At 45.3% G+C, this 15,938-nt stretch overlaps 1 protein-coding gene and 1 pseudogene across 9 annotated transcripts in view; one reads left to right on the top strand and one right to left on the bottom strand.

Annotated features, from left to right (window-relative positions):
- The window catches only part of GON4L (gon-4 like), a 240,991-nt gene that overhangs the window by 4,206 nt on the left and 220,847 nt on the right, over window positions 1-15,938 (top strand). The window lies entirely within an intron of this gene.
- Window positions 6,468-7,728, bottom strand: LOC103876536 (annotated as a pseudogene).

Below are 15,938 nucleotides of genomic sequence, written 5' to 3'. Positions count from 1 at the left end.
GGCATCTGCCACCACTCCTGGCTAATTTTGTATTTTTAGTAGAGACGGGGTTTCACCACATTGGTCAGGCTGGTCTCGGAACTCCTGACCTCAGGTGATCCATTCGCCTTGGCCTCCTAGAGTGCTGGGATTATAGGTGTGAGCCACTGTGCCTGGCCAGCAGTGAACTTTAGGAATGAATATAGACTTTCCTTTCCCCTCCCATTCCCTATATCCACTTCTGTATCCCTTTCATTCCATTCTCTCATCCTTTATTTGGTGTGTCTGGAGATGTGTATGGTCTTTTGTGATTGGGCAGCAGCTTAAAGGGGGAGACTACTGCCTGGGACACTGGGAAAGCCTCTACTGAGATTAATGACCCTTCCAATTTGAAGGATGAATTGCGGTTTGACAGAAAATGGTATGGGCACATAGGCCGAGAACAGTACACAAAGATACACTGGCAGAAGAGGATGGTGACATGGTTGCTTGGAAGAGGTGGTGGGAGATGACTTCTTTTTTTGTTTGTTTTTTTTTTTGAGACAGAGTCTCTCTCTGTCGCCCAGGCTGGAGTGCAGTGGTGTCATCTTGGCTCACTGCAACCTCCGCCTCCCGTGTTCAGGTGATTCCCTTGCTTCAGCCTCACGCACAGCTGGGATTACAGGTGCCCGCCACCATGTCCGGCTAATTTTTGTATTTTTATTAGAGACAGGGTTTCCCCATGTTGGCCAGGCTGGTCTCAAACTCCTGACCTCAGGTGATCCACCTACCTTGGCCTCACAAAGTGCTGGGATTATAGGCGTGAGCCACCGCACCCTACTAAGATGACTTTAGAGTAGTAGATTGTGCTAAGATTGTGAAGGGTTTTGTTTTTCATACCAAGGCATTTGAGCTTTTCCTGTAGGTAGGTGATAGTCATTTAAACGGCTAAGCAGAACACATTTATGCTTTAGAAAAGATACCAACTTCTCTTATTCATTTTTTTTTTTTTTTTGAGACAGATTCTCACTCTGTCACCCAGGCTGGAGTACAGTGGTATGATCTCGGTTCACTGCAACCTCCACCTCCCCTATTCAAGTGATTCTCTTGCCTCAGCCTCCTGAGTAGCTAGTATTACAGGCGCCCGCCACCATGCTCAGCTAATTTTTGTATTTTTAGTGGAAATGGGGTTTCACCGGGTTAGCCAGCCTAGTCTTGAGCTCCGAACCTCAGGTGATCCACCTCCCTTAGCCTCCCAAAGTGCTGGGATTACAGGCATGAGCCACCACACCTGGCCGAGATTGTGAAGGGTTTCGTTTTTCATATTAAGGCATTTGAGCTTTTCCTGTAGGTAGGTAGGTGATTTTTTTCTTTTTTTTGAGCTCTGTTGCCAGGCTGGAGTGCAGTGGCACTATCTCGTCTCACTGCAACGTCTGCCTCCTGGGTTCAAGCAATTTTTCTACCTCAGCCTCCCAAGTAGCTGGGACTACAGGCGCATGCTGCCATGCTCAGCTATTTTTTTTTTTTTTGTATTTTAGTTGAGACAGGGTTTCACCATGCTGGCCACTCTGGTCTCGAACTCCTGACCTCGTGATCTGCCGACCTCAGCCTCTCAAAGTGCTAGGATTACAGGCGTGAGCCACCGCACCTGGCCTATTCATTCATTTTGACTGTTAAGATGTTTTCCTTTTTGCCGAATTTTAAGTCCACTTGAGTCTCGCTCTGTGGCCCAGGCTGGAGTGCAGTGGCGCCATCTCAGCCACTGCAAGCTCCGCCTCCCGGGTTCACGCTGTTCTCCTGCCTCAGCCTCCTGAGTAGCTGGGACTACAGGCACCCGCCACTATGCCCGGCTAATTTTTTGTACGTTTAGTAGAGACGGGGTTTCACTGCGTTAGCCAGGATGGTCTCGATCTCCTGACCTTGTGATCCGCCCACCTTGGCCTCCCAAAGTGCTGAGATTACAGGCGTGAGCCACTGTGCCTGGCCTTAAGTCCACTTGTTCTTATTTTGTCCTACTGGTACCTTTTCAGCATGTGGTGTTTTATTGTGTCTTGTGTGTGTTTATATTGAAGAATTTTATGTTTCTGACCCTCTGTGTTTGAAAACTGATGGAGTGCCCAAGATGAGGGAGTTTAGCATTAATCTTGATGGTATACTGTGTTGGTCATGCCCTCTCTGGCATGAGCTGCCTGAAGCACATTGTCAAAGATGAAAGCTCTTTTGGGGAAAAGTGCTCTCCTGTGAAATCATCCCTTGTCATAGCATATCACTGTATATCTACAACCTCATTCACAGTAGCTTGCATTGTTGTATTGCTTTTGGGACACCTGTGTTTTATCTGGAAATGTAGATAGAAATAGCAGTATTTTTTTTTGTATGTATTACATATTGTTTCACTGCTAATCTTCTACACAATTTTTTTAGAATAAAAAAGGGTAAATAGCTTGTGCCATTTTGCTAATTACATAGATTTGACTTTTGATCACAAATAAAAAATAAAACAAGGCAGGACATTGTCCTGCACATAGTTGATGTGGACAAATACTTTTTATTACTTTGAAATTCTTATTTTGATAGTTTTCTACTTAATGAGGCAAGTGTGTAAGCCTCGGTCTTTTTGAGTTCTCATTATTTAGACATAAGGAAAGGAGAAATGAAGGTTTTTCATTCTCCCCATGCCTTTCCTTTTTTTCTCTTTTATTCTTTTTTTTAAAAAGTAAGAGCAGAGTATACTAGATGAGGACAACTTAAGGTGATACTGGAATTTAGGTGTTTTTACTGGAAAAAAGGCATTTCCTTTGTGATGGTTTAAAGAAAATAGTGGCCGGGCGCGGTGGCTCAAGCCTGTAATCCCAGCACTTTGGGAGGCCGAGACGGGCGGATCACGAGGTCAGGAGATCGAGACCATCCTGGCTAACACGGGAAACTCCTCGTTTTCATTTCAAAAATACAAAAACCAGCCGGCTGGCGACGCCAGCATTGGAGGGCGAGGCAGGAGACGAGAAACTCAGGAGGTGGCGGAGCTTGCAGTGAGTTGAGATTCGCCAGTATCTCCAGCCTGGCGGCAGAGCGAGACTCTGGCCTCAAAAAAAAAAAAAAAAAAAAAAAAGAAAAGAAAATAGTAAGGAGATAAGAATCAGTTCAACTACTTAATTCAGGTAGTCAGGAGAGATATATACAAAGCATAGGAGGGAATCAAGTTTTCTTGCTTTCTTTTTTGAGACAGAGTCTCATTCTGTCGCCCAGGCTGAAGTGCAGTGGCCCCATCTTGACTCACTGCAACCTCTGCCTCCTGGGTTCAAGCAATTCTCCTGCCTCAGCCTCCCGAGTAGCTGGGATTACAGGCGTGTATCACCATGTTTGGCTGATTTTTGTATTTTAGTAGAAACGGGGTTTCATCATGTTGGTCAGGCTGGTTTCAAACTTCTTTTTTTTGAGACGGAGTCTCGCTCTGTCGCCCAGGCTGGAGTGCAGTGGTACGATCTCAGCTCATTGCAAGCTCTGCCTCCTGGGTTCATGCCATTCTCCTGCCTCAGCCTCTCGAGTAGCTAGGACTATAGGCGCCCGCCACCACGCTCGGCTAATTTTTTGTATTTTTAGTAAAGATGGGGTTTCACCGTGTTAGCCAGGATGGTCTCGATCTCCTGACCTCATGATCCGCCTGCCTTGGCTTCCCAAAGTGCTGGGATTACAGGCTTGAGCCACTGCACCCGGCCTCAAAGTTTTTCAAGAGCCATGAAGGATCTCCCTAGACCGGAACATGGGAGGACGTGGGGCTGAGGTTTCTGTAGTCACTGTGCCTTCCATTACGCTGGTGGTAGACTTTTAGTAGGTGCTCAATAAATCATTTTGAGTGACTGAGACCAACTTTGGGGTAAGGATTTTGTTTTTTTCCTGCTGAGACAGAGTGTTACTCTGTTGCCCAGGCTGGAGTGCGATGGTGTGATCTCGGCTCATTCCAGCCTCTGCCTCCCAGGTTCAAGCGATTCTCTTGCTTCAGCCTCCCGAATAGCTGGGATTACAGGTGGCCACCACCACATACAGCTATTTTTGCATTTTTAGTAGACAGGGTTTTACCATGTTTGCCAGGCTGGTCTCGAACTCCTGACCTGAGGTGACCTGCCCGCCTCGGCCTCTCAGAGTGCTGGGATTACAGTCATGAGCCACTGCACCCAGCCCAGAAATACTATTAGTAGTAGTATTATACAACTTCCTTGTATGATAAAAGACTCCACAAAAAGTATTCAACATGAATTATGATAATTCTGTAGTTTTAGTAAGCCATTGCAATAACCTATAAAACACATTTTGATGTCTAACTTTATCTGTCAGATTTTTTTTTTGTCTGAAAATGACAGATCCTTTGTTCTGAGTTTTGATTTAAAACATATAATCTCTTTATCTGTGTGACATTTAAAAGAAGCAGAAGACATAGTTCTAACCTCAGGAAGTTTAGAATCGTAATTGGGAAGACAACCATAAGCACATACTTTTTGGAATTGGAGCTTGAAGGATTCACAGGATTTGATAGATTGTTAGGGAAGAAGTGGAAGTAGAATAGCATATTCTGCAAACATGTAGAAATGCTGTGTTTGTGTGGGAGAGTACTAAGGCTTCAGGTAGAAAGAGCAGATCCAGATTATAGAGAGCCTTGAAGCTTTTGCCTTAAGACCTTAAGATTTAGAATAGGATGCTGGCAGTAAGGGTAGAGAAGAATGGGTATACCATGGATACATTACAAAGAAATAATTAACACTGCTCAGAGATTGACATGTAAGATATCTGGAGTAGGGGATGGTGATGCATGCCTTCATGGGGAAAGTATTTAAGACTTTGAATTTGAGTTCAGATTTGGGTATGAGGTATGCAGGTGAACCTCAAAATTGGGGCTTAGCCCAAGGGGGTTCTTGGCTTTGTGCAAGGTTCATGAGCAAGCCAATAGAGAAAAAGGAAAGCAAGTTTATTAGAGCAGCAGAGTACAGGAAATGGCTGCCCCATAGACACAGCAATAGCAGCAGCCCTTGTGAATAGATAGCTATTCCTTGACTATATACTAAATAAGGGCAGGTTATTCATCAATATTCTAGAAAAGGGGCAGGGAGTTCCCAGAACCAAGAGATCCTCCCGTTTTAAACCATTTAAGGTAACTTCTAGGGGTTGCCATGGCATTTGTAAACTGTCGTGGCACTGGTGGGACTTTTCTTCTTTGTATGTATGTGTGTATGTATGTTTTTATTTATTTTTTATTTTTTTTGAGACAGAGTCTCACTCTGTTGCCCAGGCTGGAGTGTAGTGGCACGATCTTGGCTCACCACAACCTCTGCCTCCTGGGTTCAAGCGATTCTCCTGCCTCAGCCTTTTGAGTACCTGGAACTACAGGCATGCACCACCATGCCCGGCTAATTTTTTTGTTGTTTTTTTTTTGAGACAGAGTCTCACTCTGTTGCCCAGGCTGGAGTGCAGTGGCGCGATCTCAGTTCACTGCAACCTCCGCTTCCTGGGTTCAAGCGATTCTCCTGCCTCAGCCTCCTGAGTAGCTGGGGTTATAGGTACCCACCACCATGCCCAGCTAATTTTTGTGTTCTTAATAGAGACAGGGTTTCACCATGTTGGTCAGGCTGGTCTCAAACTCCTGACCTCGTGATCTGCTCTCTTCAGCCTCCCAAAGTGCTGGGATTACAGGCTTGAGGCACTGCACCTGGCTTTTTTTGTATTTTTAATTGAGATAGGGTTTCGCCATGTTGGCCAGGCTGGTCGTGAACTCCTGACCTCAGGTGATCTGCCTGCCTCAGCCTCCCAAAGTGCTGGGATTACAGACATGAGCCACCACGCCCGGCCCGTTTTTACTTTTTAAAACCAGTCCATTTAATTGTGTCTTTCAAGGTAAACAATATACGGAGCCTGGATCCCAAGCCTGAGAATGCTAGAGCTATGGGTCCAAAACTTGTGGTATTCTCAGAGTTCAGAAGGGTTAGAACTCATGGTGTTACGAGGCAGAGAACATACGGAATTTGTGTATTCCATTTAGCAATTTTGTAAATTACCAGAAACAGACCGAAAGAGTCTTTCAAGATGGGAAAAATTCAACTCCTGGTTTTGTTTTGTTTTGTTTTGTTTTGTTTGAGACATAGTTTTGCTCTTGTTTCCCAGGCTGGAGTGCAACGGCACAATCTCAGTGGCCCCTCCTCAGTTCAAGCAATTCTTCTGCCTCAGCCTCCTGAGTAGCTGGGACTACAGCTCAGCTAATTTTGTGTGCCACCACTCTCAGCTAATTTTTGTATGTTTAGTAGAGACGGGGTTTCACCATGTTGGCCAGGCTGGTCTCAAACTCGTGACCTCAAGTCATCCACCCACCTTGGCCTCTCAAAGTACTGGGATTATAGGCGTGAGCCACCATGCCTGGCCCAGGACAGCTTTTTAACAAGCAGTTAAAGTGGAAAAGAACCCCCTAGTAGCACACTGATTTAGTTTATAAGATTTTAGTTTACAAATTAAAAAGTCTATATGGTTTACATTTTCTCCTTTTTCTCTTTATATCACTTTTTTCCTTTATCTTTCTCTTTGTCGTCTTTTGTATCCTTTTTTGCTTTCTTCTTTTTCCTGTCTGTCTTCTCTACATCCCAGTTGGCAATCTTGTTGATGAGGTTGTGCAGGGTGATCACCGAATGGATCGGCGAGGCCAAGTACACCACCACCATTTGGTTATTGGTCTTCGGTAAAAGGCCTCGACAAGGGCCGGGCACGGTGGTTCACGCCTGTATTCCCAGCACTTTGGGAGGCCGAGGAGGGTGGATCACCTGAGGTCAGGAGTTCAAGACCAGCCTGACCAATATGGAGAAACCCCATCTCTACTAAAAATACAAAATTAGCCAGGCGTGGTGGCGCATGCCTGTAATCCCAACTACTCAGGAGGCTGAGGCAGGAGAATCGCTTGAACCTGGGAGGCAGAGGTTGCGGTGAGCCGAGATCACACCATTGCACTCCAGCCTGGGCAAAAAGAGTGAAACTCCGTCTCAAAAAAAAAAAAAAAGGCCTTGACAAACTCCAGTAGGCTGATGACTGGCAGCAGCTTGAAGACCTCCTGAAGCTGATAGATGATTTGGTGGTTGGTGGACAGTTTGCCTGTGGCAACTTTTTCCAGGTAGCTTCTGATACCCAGAAGCTTGGAGTTCAGTCCCTTCAAATCCAGGACCTGGTTTGTGATCCACTGGGAAAGAGTGCCCACTGTAGTGTCTTTGATGTCTTGTAGCAAGTGTTTAACTCCAATTTCCTTAGCTTCCTCTGCTCAAGTTTCACTGGTCACATGCTCAAATGTTTTCAAGGCTGAAGTTCCATCATCATAGATTTCTCCTGAAATATATGCTTCTATAGGCAGCCCTAAGTCCTTTGGCTTCATGTCACTAGTGACGAATACTGAGTTATGGCAGTATCTTTTCATGATTTCATTGAAGGCAGTGTCATTCTTGTGTAGTTTAGGGCCTGTGTGGTACCACCCAACTGTTCTTTCTCTGGCATTCATCCTCTTAAACATCCTATATGTGTTTTCCAAATAATCGTGGGCTAAAAAACAATCATCTGTGTCATCTTCATTAAAAGGGACTGCAGAACTGCTGGATACATCAAGTACTTTCATTTGCCATGACTGCAAAAGCATATGAAGAATGCATTTCTGTTTTCCAACCTTGCTGATTCTGTTGAAATGATCCACCACACTGAGCAGTATACCTGGGGGTGGACCACCACCTTCTGCATCACCAGGTCCAGCCTCATGATACACTCTGACCACCAGGCCTGGCTCCCTGTGACCCACTGGAGTTTCTTTTAGCATGGAAATGCATTATAATTAGTGTGTAATAAGCAGTGAGAACAACCAAAGGTCACTTTTGTTGCCATCTTGGTTGTAACTGGTTTTGGCTGCTTTCTTTGCTGCATCCTGTTTTGATCAGGGTTTTGTTCTTGTTTTCTTCAGCAAGGGTCTCTGGCCAGTGCTTGGAAAACAAATCCTGCTTCTGTCCTACCTAACTCCCCACATTATATACTCCCCTTCAGTCTTAACAGGGTTGTAGAAGGGTGGAAGTCCATCTTCTGCAACTGCTTCCTGTTGTTTTTATGGGCATTGGCCCTGCCTAGCACTGAAGGAGTAAAAATCTCTTGATGCCTCATCTAAGGGATCAGAACAAGGATGTGTTGGAAGCCATGTGCTAGCATCATCTTCACATGGAAATTGTTGCAATCTAGAAGACACAAACTTTACAAGGAGGCTGTAGGAGGCAGGGCCAAAGACTGGTAGTTATAGGATAGCCACTTGAGGTCCTAAAAAGAGTAGAAACCAGATGAGACTTGGGAGGGTGTTTTCTTTGTTGTTATTTTTTGGGTTTTTTTGAGACAGGATCTCGCTCTGTCACCAAGGCTGGAGTGCAGTGGTGTGATCGTGGCCCACTGCAGCTTCAACCTCCCAGGCTCAAGTGATCCTCCTGCCTTAGCCTCCTGAGTAGCTGGGAACACAGGTGTGTGCCAGCAACACCCAGCTGATTTTTAAATTTTTTTGTAGAGACAGTCTCACTATGTTGCCCGGGCTGGTCTTGACTCATCCTCCCACTTTAGCCTCCCACAGTACTGGTATTGCAGGCGTGAGCCACTGTGCCTGGCCAGGAGGGTACTTTTTATGGTCAACCAGATATAGTTGGGGTCAGTTCCCTGGTTATATGTATGTAACCAGGGGGCTTGCTCTTAGAACTTTTGAGTGTTAACCTCAACCTGTCCAGAGTTGTTAATATATGTGCAGCGGGTCTTATTGATAACAGTGCAGACTCCACCTTTTTCAGTCAATAAACAATCTAAGACTAGTCTGTTGTCAGGGTTACATTTGCCAGAGAGTCCAGAGATTCCTGAATTCTTCTTAATGTCTGACTTGTGTTGGTGGCCAGAGATTCTAGGGCCTGAGTTATGTTTCTTAGCGTTGACTTCTGGTATGCAAAGCCCCCCACACGGGGCCACCACCCCTCTTGCTGTCCCAATTCCTGTAAAAATTAATCCTATTGCTCTTTTACTTCTTGTTTTTCTAGGTTTTATGGGGTTATGAATGGATACCCCCTGAAGGGATAATGGTAGCCAAAATACATTCACTGGTGTTTCAAGGTTTTGATAAGCAAAATAGAAAGCTATTCCTAGAAGAATAAATGGTTCCCTACAGGGTTGGAAGTGGGTGTGGGGTAGGATTTCTTCCCCTAAAGGTGAACCCAGATGGGTCACAAATTGAATCCTTGCAAGGTATGCCGTGCATTTTTTTATTGCCAAACTGGGTCTATAGAGATACCTTTTCCAGGTTCCAATGCGGGTGATTGGATAGCCCTCATTTTCCACCAGAGGGTGGTACCTCCATCTTTCCAGATTAAGCAGTCGTTTCTCCCTTGCATGTATTGGTCCTGGAGGAGGCACCATGTATAGTCTCCTTGTTTACCAGTGGGATCCCATTTGCCCTCCCATGGCCTTGGGAATTTGGCCACTAGGGTTAGTTCAAAGCATCATGGGGAATTTCTGTCTCTGTGTCATTGTCACAACAATTTGTGCAAAAGATAGTATCATTAGTACACTGGAGCTGTAGATACCCAGTGTCCTAGGTCCAGGTAATAGTAGGGGGGTAGGAGGGTGGTTGGAGAGGAGTCAGGTGAATCTGTTAAGTGTGGGAGAGAGCCATTTTACAAGTAGGGGCCTAGGTACCAGAGGAACACTATGGCCAATTAGGAGGTTTGGGGAGATGGCTGTGAGGTTTGCAGGTTGTACCAGAGGGTGATGCTGTCTATCCTGAGGGTGCTGATGACAGATTCCGCAATCATGCATGCTATTTCCCGATGCTATAATTCTAGAAATGTTTTCTATGGAGTTTTGTTCCCATTCCACAGTGAGTTAGATTGATTAGAAGCAGGGAGCAAGAAGAACAGGGACAACTGGGTATCACACTGGGCTTTAGGGTGGTCCCTATACTCAATAAGGACAAGTAAGGTGTTTCTCAGGAGGAGGTGGTTGCTACTTACCTGTCTTGTGAAATGGCAACTTTAAGTCTTCCAGAGGTTTGCAGGTGTAGGTCATAGTGTCCTAGTCTTGTGCCTGTAGGGATTCACAAAAAACAGGTTTATTTAATCCAGGACAGGTGTACCTAGCTAGTGATTCCCCGAAGTTTAACAGCAATGGGAGTGCTTAACAATACCTAATGGGGAGTGGGGGCCATTCCATATTGATTATATTACAATTGATCTTCAAGGGATACTTCTTTCCAAGTTTTTTTTTTTTTTTTTTTGAGATGGGGTCTTGCTCTGTTGCCCAGTCTGGAGTGCAGTGGCGCTATCTCGGCTCACTGCAACCTCTGCCTCCTGGGTTCAAGCGATTCCCCTGCCTCAGCCTCCCAAGTAGCTGGGACTACAGGCGTGTGCCACTATGCCGAGCTAATTTTTTTGTATTTTACTAGAGATGGGGTTTCACCTTGTTGGCCAGGATGGTCTTGATCTCTTGACCTCGTGATCCACCCACTTTGGCCTCCCAGAGTGCTAGGATTATGGGTATGAGCCACCAGCCTGGCCCTTTCCAAGTTTTTAATAGGACTAAGTTTCCTGGTTAAACAGAGCAATCTTTTCCTTTGTGGGAAAGGGCAATACTTTATTTTCATATTCTTAGAAGGCCTTTTGAACCTGGCCTCCTAAGTTCCAGAGGGGAGAGGGGAAGGTATAGTGAGGCTTGTCCAACCCCTTGTTTCTTGTCATGGCCTGAATTAGTTTTTCAAGTTTCTTTCTTTTTTCTTTTTTTTTTTTTTTTTTGAGACGGAGTTTTGCTCTGTTGCCCAGGCTGCTGGAGTGCAATGGAGCCACCTCTGCTCACTGCAAGCTCCGCCTCCTGGGTTCCTGGGTTCACGCCATTCTCCTGCCTCAGCCTCCTGAGTAGCTGGGACTACAGGTACCCGCCACCATGCCCAGCTAATTTTTTTTTTTTTTTTTTGTATTTTTAGTAGAGACGGGGTTTCACTGTGTTAGCCAGGATGGTCTCGATCTCCTGACCTCGTGATCCGCCCGCCTTGGCCTCCAAAAGTTCTGGGATTACAGGCGTGAGCCACTGCACCCGGCCCCCTTTTTTTTTTTTTTTGAGACAGAGTCTCATTCTGTTGCCCAGACTGCTGTGCAGTGACACAGTCTTGGCTCACTGCAACCTCCGCCTCCCGGGTTCAAGCACTTCTCCTGCCTCAGCCTCATCAAAACTAGCTGGAATTACAGGCATGTGCCACCACACCCAGCTAATTTTTGTATTTTTAGTAGAGACAAGGTTTCACCATCTTGGCCAGGCTGGTCTCGAACTCCTAACCTCAAGTGATCCACCCACCTCGGCCTCCCAAAGTGCTGGGATTACAGGCGTAAGCCACTGTGCCTGTCCTATACTACATTTTTCTTAAATAACTAGTCATTCTACTACTCTGGAACAATAATTTACCATATAAGATCCTTTTTTTTCCCTGCCGAGATTTGGAGGATTCTTTCTTATGTAGAATTATTCTCTTTTCTTTATAACTTTCCTTACCAAAAATACCTCTGAACATCCATAACTTTCTTTACCTATCTCTCCCCTACTTACTGGTTCCTTTCTACCTGGTTTCATAAATTACCTTTTCAAGTCCAACCTTTAGATAACTTTTGAATTAGGCACAATTATTCTTTTTCTCGATAAAAACGCATCTTCTTTGGTAAGTTTTATATCAACCTAGGAAGCAAGAAATCCTGAACTATCAGATATTAGGATTTTATAGATGAGAACCATTCCACAGTTTTTAAAATTTTTTATTTTATTGTAAAATGTTTCCCTATATAATATTCTTTTCTTAATTGGAAATGACCCAGGCATCCAATAAGCATCCAAAATGACTTTAAGATTTTAAATTATACAAAAAGTTCACTTACAAGCATTTATCTCATTACATTTACCTAATTTATTATTATTTTTATATATATATATATATTTTTTTTTTTTTGAGACAGAGTCTCACGCTGTCACCCAGGTTGGAGTGCATGGCATAATCTTAGTTTACTGTAACCTCTGCCTCCTGGATTCAAGAGCTTGGGCCTCAGCCTTCCAAGTAGCTGGGATGCATGCACCACCACGCCTGGCTAATTTTTGTATTTTTAGTAGAGATGGGGTTTTGCCATGTTGGCCAGGCTGGTCTCAAACTGCTGACCTCAAGTGATCCACCTGCCTTGGGCACCCAAAGTGCTGGCATTACAGGTGAGGGCCACTGTGCCTAGCTAGAACTATATTAGACAAAATTGGTCATTCAAAGTTATTTCCTGGTTAACCATTTTTAAATTCTGAACATTAGGTGAACCCCTAAGTAAGAATCTTAAACACATGGGCATTTTGCCAGGAACTCAGAAGATTCAGCTATTTTCATTGAGCCAACAATCTTAAATTAGTCTTATTTATACAATTCTGAAGACATTTCTATTTCCAGCAATTATTTAATTAATTGATTTTTTGAGACAGGGTTTCTGTTTCCCAGGCTGGAGTGCAGTGGCATAATCACAGCTCACTGCAGCTTCCACCTCTTGGGGTCAAGTGATCTTCCCATCTCAGTCTCCTGAGTAGCTGGGACTATAGGTGTATGCCACCACACCTGGCTAACTTTTTTGTTTTTAGAGATGGAGTCTCACTATGTTGCCCAGGCTGGTCCTGAACTCCTGGGCTCTAGCAGTCCTCCCACCTTAGCCTCCCAAAATGTTGGGAGGTGTGAGCGGCGGCACCCAGTCTTTATTAATAATTTGAAAACAAGTTTTATTTACCAAAGGACTCATGTGAACTTGAAAAGCGTTTGGACTTTATTAAAGATAGCTGGATTTAAATTATTTCTGACAATTTTGAAACCTGTTCACATGGCTAAACTTTGTTTTTTCTTTTTTTTTTTTTTTTTTTTTTTTTTTTTTTACGGAGTCTCGCTCTGTCGCCCGGGCTGGAGTGCAGTGGCCGGATCTCAGCTCACTGCAAGCTCCGCCTCCCGGGTTCACGCCATTCTCCGGCCTCAGCCTCCCGAGTAGCTGGGACTACAGACGCCCGCCACCTCGCCCGGCTAGTTTTTTGTATTTCTTAATAGAGACGGGGTTTCACCATGTTAGCCAGGATGGTCTCGATCTCCTGACCTCGTGATCCGCCCGTCTCGGCCTCCCAAAGTGCTGGGATTACAGGCTTGAGCCACCGCGCCCGGCCACTTTGTTTTTTCTAATAGGTAATGCAAGGAAACTGTAGACTAGAATTTGGGTAAGGTAGTTTTCATAACAGTTTTATTTTAAAAACCTCTTTTATGCTTTTTTTTCCCCCTTCAGCTTCAGAGGAGGAGGAGATGATTAAAAAGGGCAGGAAAGAAAAAGAGGGAAAGGAAGCAGAATGGGGGATGAGGGGTACCTTTCCCTTTGTTTTTTTGGTGGGGGAGAGAGAAAGAGAGAGAGAGCAAGCCAGAATACTCACTGACGGATGAAGGGGCACCTTACCATGACAACTTCAAGATCAGAGATCTTGCACCCAAGACCTTGGGACTGCCCCAGGGTGGGACTCTAACCCACAATCCTAGAGAGACATGACCAGTAGAAGTATGATAAAAGAAGACGGAAGAGGTGGAAAGGGAAAGGAAGCTAGGAAAAACAGGCTCCTGTAGCAGCAAATGTGAATTGGGGAAGAGAGTTGTTGTTGTTCAGGGGATGTCCTTGGAGTCCCTGAGACAGTGGAGAACTCACCCATCAGTGGAGACACCAAAAAAAAGTGTTCAGGCGGCTGCTTTTCTGTATTGCAGGGAGTCATCATCAGGTCAGAGGGTCAGGGCCTCCAGAAAAATGGGCTTGAACAGGGTCGCTCATTTGGGACCCTCATTTTGAGCAGAAGGAAAAACAGACAGGAAGAGACCTGTTGCAGAAAAGAAAATTTATGATTTTAGGAGGGACTAGAAGAAGTTGCTGAAGTGGGTGCAATGACAAAGAGAGTAAGGAAAAAAATGAAATGGCACCAAATGCTGAAAAACCTGGAGTATCTAGACATTGGCCAGTGAGGGTCCCCATACCAGATGCTGAAAACTGGGGAGCATCTGGGGGTGGCCAACAGTGAGGCCCAAAGACATGAGACCTAACACAGTTGGGGCCACAGAACAATGTGACTCTGACATCCCAGAGTCAGCACAAAGGAATACCTCTCAAAATAACAAAAGCCTGCCTTACATGGAATAGAAAGAACTATCCAAATTGCTGAAACAGAGACTACAAACATGACAACAGGATAAACATAAGTATGCATTTAGGTACTAAGAGCAGAAAAGTAAAATGACAGGTCATTAGAAGCTAAAGAGAAAGGTCCAAGAGAGAAGGTGACAAAGTAAATTACAAAGGACATGGATGCCCAGGTGTGCTTCTGTCTGGGGCACCCAGATGATGAGGGATAATGAACTGCCTAACAACCTAGAGATACCATTCCCATTTCCTGATTGATTTGAAAAGGTAAAGAGAGAGAGAAGAGAGTGAAAGAGAAAGTAAATCAGTTAACACCACATTGGCCAGGCGCGGTGGCTCACGCCTGTAATCCCAGCTCTTTGGGAGGCCGAGGTGGGCGGATCACGAGGTCAGATCGAGACCATCCTGGCTAACACGGTGAAACCCCGTCTCTACTAAAAATACAAAAAAATTAGCTGGGCGTGGTGGCGGGCGCCTGTAGTCCCGGCTACTTGAGAAGCTGAGGCAGCAGAATGGCGTGAACCTGGGAGGCGGAGCTTGCAGTGAGCCGAGATCCCGCCACTGCACTCCAGCCTGTGCAACAGAACAAGACTCCATCTCAAAAAAAAAAACACCACCACATCGGCCAGGCGTGGTGGCTCACGCCTGTAATCCCAGTACTTTGGGATGCCGAGGTGGGTGGATCACGAGGTCAGGAGCTCAAGACCCACCTGGCCAATGTCTCTACTAAAAATACAAAAATTAGCCAGGCATGGTGGCAGACACCTGTCATCCCAGCTACTCGGGAGGCTGAAGCAGGAGAATCGCTTGAACCCGGGAGGCGGAGGTTGCAGTGAACTGAGATCGTGCCACAGCACTCCACCGTGGGTGGCAGAGCAAGATGCCATCTCAAAAAAACCCCAAAAAACAAAACACACATTGAGGGGGAACAAAGGGGACACTCACCTTTTCGTGGAGGCCAAATGGTGCCAGTCAGTCTTTGGGTTCAAGCAATTCTTGTGCCTCAGCCTCCTGAGTACCTGGGATTATAGGTGTGCACCACCGTGGCTGGCTAATTTTTTGTATTTTTAGTAGAGCTGGGGTTTTGCTGTGTTGCCCAGACTAGTATTGAACTCCTGAGCTCAGGCAATCCACCTGCTTTGGCCTCCCAAAGTGCTAGGATTACAGGCGTGAGCCACAGTGCTCAACCCAATCAGTTTTAATTTAGGGTCTGGCTAGAGGTCTCCCTCAGTTCCCTTTGGCTTATTATTGATCCCTTCATAGTCACCAAGGAATGATGCAGGTGAACCCCAAATTGGGGCTCAGCCCAGGAGGGTTCTTGGCTTTGCAATGGAAGGAATCATGACTGAACCAACAGAGTGAATTAAAAGTAAGTTCATTAGAGAAACAGAGGAAGGGAAATGGCTGCTCCATAAGAAAGAGAAGTAGCAGCAGCAGCAGCCCTGTGGATTGCTGGCTAGCTGTATATATACAAAGACAACAAGGAAAAAATATGTAATGGTGCCAAATGTCAAAATACCCAGAGTATCCAGGCATCAGCCCATGAGAGTCCCCATACCAAATACCGAAAATCCCAGAGCATCTAGGGGGTGGCCAACAGTGACCCCCCCCAAAGGCATGAGATCTATATGGCCATACATATATGGGTATACTTTGATTATATGCTAAATAAGGGGCGGATTGTTAATGGATTTTCTGGAAAAGGGGTGAGGAGTTCCCAGAACTGAGAGTCCCTCC

The sequence above is a fragment of the Papio anubis genome, chromosome 1 (assembly GCF_008728515.1).
Source record: "Papio anubis isolate 15944 chromosome 1, Panubis1.0, whole genome shotgun sequence".
NCBI lineage: Eukaryota > Metazoa > Chordata > Mammalia > Primates > Cercopithecidae > Papio > Papio anubis.
This window is presented reverse-complemented; position numbering and strand designations above follow the sequence as displayed.